Genomic DNA, 5045 nt, shown 5'->3' with positions numbered 1-5045 from the left:
CCCAGGTCACGGCGATGGTACTGTTTGGATACGGCCCTTGACCTGTGCATCTCCTTATTCCTGACTGGTCCACAAGAGAGAGAGACTATGGCCTACTGAAGGAAAAACTAATGTTTTTTTTTTTTTTTTTTACTTGACTTGTTTTCCAGTCATTTAACTTTTTCTACTTTCTTTTTTGTATTTGTAGGTATTACATTATCATATAATTGTTATTATACATGTATAATTATGTATTAGGTACTTTTACCCCATCAAGCAGCATCTCAACCATTTGGTAGAGGCCTATATATTTTTTTAACTGGGGGGGTCTATAATTTTTTTTTATTCTTGTTATTATTAGTGCCCCAATAACATAAAAAGTACAAAAGTAACATAGTTGTTTTCTTGGAGTGCACATTAAAGGGTTAATGGTAAACATTGTGGCCATATTATTTAGAAATCAATCGACATTTTAGCAAATGTAGACTATGCATATTTTCTCTCTTTCTCTGAATCACAAACCTAGCTGTGGCCTGCAAAAAAATGACCAATAGTTGTCATGGCCACCTTCTGCCTCTAGATGGCAGTGTCTGACCGTTTCTCGTCAGGACAATGTAATTGTATATTATTTTCATAAAACTCCTGTGAGAGAGAACAGTGTGGGTCCCGTGACAAACTGCACTGGTCGACGGCGCTAGATCCCACGGGGTCATCGGCGTTTTACCGGCGGGTCGGTCCGTTTTTGGCCAAGCTGCACCGCTACAAGTCGTCGTAATTTTAACCGTAGACGTTATTTATGAACCTAACGCGAACCTCAACCACTCCCACCGGTCAAATATTTTAAATATTTTAAAACACGTTCTTCCGGAGCGTGGGTTCTAGCGACTACTATAGCAGTTTCATTGGCACTCAGGACAGTGGACTTGATGTTTCCTGCTGCAGAGCTGCACGACAGCAGGGGCTTTTATTAGAGAAAAGTACAGTTTGTGCCTTTAGAGGGGCTGGGGATATTCTCATGACTTTTGTCGTGTTTTACTACTAGTTAGTGTTCTCTTAACATTAAACACCGACATTTCCACGGTAAGCGAAGCAAACTTAACTGGATGAAAGCTGCGTCAAAATATACTGCTGCAAGGTATGTTGTTGTGTTGCTGCTTTACCTTGTTGTTATTGTTGTTGTTGTCTCGCTAACGTGGCTTATACAGCTTGAAACTGTTTTACTGTTTTACTCATTTGAACCAACATCATATGTCTACATTTATTATAGCAGATCCATTTACAATGGTGATCGTACGTAACTTTTTTTCCGACTAGAATGCAAAATTAGTTATATATATTAATAATATATACTATTATTATAATATCATATGTATAGTTGTTAGCTATTTTCAGCTTTTGTTTATTAGCTTTTGTTTTACTAACGTTGGTAACGTTGGCAATAATTCGAATCTAATTCCTGAAGCCTGTGTGTGTGTGTGTGTGTGTGTGTGTGTGTGTGTGTGTGTGTGTGTGTGTGTGAGTGAGTGTGATTCCAACTCCTATTTTATTATTTGTCAGTTGAAGACATGATGATGGTCTTTTCTCATAATGCACGTGATCTGTGTTGTGATTTCATATTTGTAGGTGTGTGCGTGTGCGTGTGTGCGTGCATGCAAGGGGAGGGGGGGGGGGGGCTTTCGCAATCCAAACAGCAGAGGAAGGATTCATTATTCACCCACTATCTCTAGAAATAGACACAGATTAAGACCATTGAATTTACTTAGTGATTAAATAGAAACAGCTGGATAGAATTATGCTACCGCTTGGCCTAGACAAGACAGACAGTAACAGTAACACTTTCCTTGGAGACATGACATCCACCGCCCAACAAGGCTGCTCTCTGTCTGTCCAGAGGTTGAGGCAGAGAGGCCCAGGAGTTGTTGTACACTAGCCGTACACTGTGGGTTAAAGCCAGTTTACAGGTTGTTCATAATCATATTCAACAAGTTGGGTTACCAAAAGTGAAGTTGGGTTAACTAAGGGCCGGGGTACCTTACGGGGCGGGGGGCACAAACCTCAGGCCTTGGCTTATACCATGATACAATTTCAATCGTAGCACACATTTAGCTACAAATGATACAATTACATTTAAATATAGGCTATGTGTAATCGATATGATATGATATATTGGTGATCCAGTTATGACAATCATGTTACAACATTTCTATCAAGTCTCAAACACTGTACAACCAAAATGAGGTTTAGAGAAGAAGAAGAAGAGGAAGAAGAAAGGTATATTTAGGGTAGCCTATATTTAGTGGCTACAATTCAAAAGTGCCTATTTGTTTCATGCTATAGGCATCGACGCATCGATCCAAATCGGTGTATCACGATTGACACCCCTAGTAAGAGGAATGCAGATGCAGAGTTAACAGGGGAGATGCCATCCCTCTTAAGCCCCCCCCCCCCCCCAAATCACTGTGTCGGTACTCTCAACATCTGGCGGGGAGGGGGGTCTGCAGCTGGATTCCTTATGCAACAGGGGGCTTTGAGCTTGCTCATGTAAACAAGCCCAGTCCTAAACTGCACACGTTGTCTGGTTGGGGGGGGGGGGGGGGGGACTCCTAGGGGTCCTTGAGGGGATTCCAGGGGGTCCCCAGATTTCTTTTTATCCAAATCGTCTTACAAGTTTTGTACGTTGACAAGACAGCAGGAAGAGTACAACTCTATAAGCTGGCTGAGTAACAATACTACAGTGTATGTTAGTATATATAAGGAAGAGTGCACGAAAGTAGAGAGACAGAAAGACGTTTTTTTGTTGTTTTTTTATTACTTTTTTTTCACTCACGTTTCGTTGACTAGAAGTTAGCCCATGAATGAGAGAATGCAATGTAAATTTGCCCACCTAGTTGGTTATGGAATTCTGGACTAAATCATCCTAAGAACAAAACCATCAAATGTGGGTTTGTAGCCTAATCATTTTTGGCGTCCTCCTTGACATCTATTTTGACAAAAACCCTGACCTGGCCTGGTTGATTTGATCTCAGTTTTCAACCGGCTTCTTCCACCTTCGAGGATGTTGTTCACTGCAGCAGTTAATAATGGACCCTACACACCGAGCGCCCTACATAGCTGCAAGTCTAGCCAGTGCACCGACCGACCGACCGACCGACATCGGATTTCATTCTACAGAGTAAAACTTGACTGTAGAGAGAAGTCTGCTAACGCATGCAAGACTAGGGCACATGTGTTATTAGACTGCATGATTATAGGTGTATTTCTATGGCTTGTCGTCCGCAGTTGAAACACCAGTTAGGGCACGTATAGCTATAATCTCTTACAAGAGAATGAGTAGTTGAACCATGACTCTTACAGTAGAAGGTAACTGTTTGTAATGTAGTCCTTCTCCCAGTTCCTCAGCTGGCGTGCGTGTGCGTGTGTGTGTGTGTGTGTGTGTGTGTGAGAGACACAGACGGAAGTAAGTGTGTGAGTAGTCTGGAGTCACTGGACTGCTTGGCTAAGCGTTTGTCCAGATGCTCAGGTCGCACATGCAAGAGTGACTGAGTTCAGGTTCCTCAACACTTCCCCAATCTTACTTCCTTCATCTGAAAGCTGGCTCTGCCAAACTCTGTGCCCAGGGCAGGGAGGTATCATTGGAATGCACATTTCCACTGACTCATCCTGCAGTTATTACATCATATCTCAGATATGTTTGACCGCGTGGATAAACTGATCAGGGAACGGGTGACTGCAGGGCTTTCCTCGACCAGAAAAAAAATAAAAATATTATTAGTCATCGAATTTGACTGAGGAATCAACTAGTTTAGATTGATTGAAAACTTTATTAACAGATTGCAGAATGGGTACAATACAGTATGGCTCAATACACACAATTGTTAAGGGGATGCAGACCAGAGAAAGACTTTCGTCTTGTTTACATCAGGGTCCCCCATTTTCAATTCATCATAACATATATGACATACAGATAGACAGTACTGCTACATCTATACATTTATGACATACCAGATTTGCAAATACTGTACTGTTTGTGATACAAAAAGTGTCCAGAAAAGAGTGTATATACATTTGACGTAGAAACTGTTGCATTGGAGGAGGTTGGGTAGGTGGGGTGGGGTGGGGTTGGGTGGGTGGGTGGGTGGGGGGGACTGTACATTGGAGGTGGGTGGGTGGGGGGGGTGGGGGGGGGGGGGTTAACGGTTAACCTTCATATAATAATAATAATAATAATAATAATAATAATACATTTTTATTTATAAAGCGCTTTTCAGGAACCCAAAGACGCTGACAATAAGCAAAACAAATTAACAGAGAAACAAAGAACCAGAGGGAATAAGCAACAGGATGAAGACGCAGGACATACAACCACGGGTAACAAGTAACAGATACAAAGTCCAGCAGGGGAACAGTCAGGGAAGTAAGGAAACTGAGGGGAGGGGGGGGGGGGGGAGAGGGAGAGAAAGTAGGGAAGGGGAGGTGATAGGTTGGAGGAGGGTGGTTATGGGGTAGGGAAGGTTGTAGTCTTGGGAGAACAGGTAGGTTTTGAGTCAGGATTTAAAGGTGGAGAGTGAGGGAGAGTCTCGGACGGTCTGAGGGAGGGTGTTCCACAGTCTGGGTGCAGCTCGTGAAAAAGCCCGGTCACCAAAACGTTTGGGTTTGGATGACGGGACAGTGAGGGAAGCAGTGGAAGAGGACTGGAGGGAACGGGTGGGGCCGGCGGTAGGGGAGAAGGAGGTCAGTCAGGTAGGGGGGGGGGGGGGCAGGCTATGGAGGGCTTTGCAGGTGAGGAGTAGTGTTTTGAAGTTGATGCGTTCCTTGATCGGGAGCCAGTGGAGGACAGGAGTGATGTGTTGACGGGACCGCGTACAATAGGGATGCACAACATATCTGCAACCATATTGGTGGTATCGGCCAATATAAATATAAATATCTTTTATCAGCATTGTTCTGATGAGCAAAACCTGGCAGATAATGATATATTGGCGAAACAAATTGGAGCCCAACCAACTTTGGGGGCTTGTGCCAAATTAAGGATTTTTGCGAAAATCGTTATATATCGGCTGATATTT

At 43.2% G+C, this 5045-nt stretch overlaps 1 protein-coding gene across 1 annotated transcript in view; it reads left to right on the top strand.

Moving 5' to 3' along the window:
• The first annotated feature begins 845 nt into the window (after window positions 1-845).
• The window catches only part of sgk3 (serum/glucocorticoid regulated kinase family member 3), a 42611-nt gene continuing 38411 nt past the window's right edge, over window positions 846-5045 (top strand). The window contains exon 1 of the mRNA XM_084326457.1: window positions 846-1114. The gene's annotated coding sequence lies outside the window, so the exon portion shown is untranslated. The remainder of the gene's footprint in view (window positions 1115-5045) is intronic.

Source organism: Notolepis coatsorum, assembly GCF_963971535.1.
Source record: "Notolepis coatsorum genome assembly, chromosome: 12".
Classification (NCBI taxonomy): Eukaryota; Metazoa; Chordata; class Actinopteri; order Aulopiformes; family Paralepididae; genus Notolepis; species Notolepis coatsorum.
Note: the sequence above shows the minus strand (reverse complement) of the source record. Positions and strands in the feature narration are given on the sequence as shown.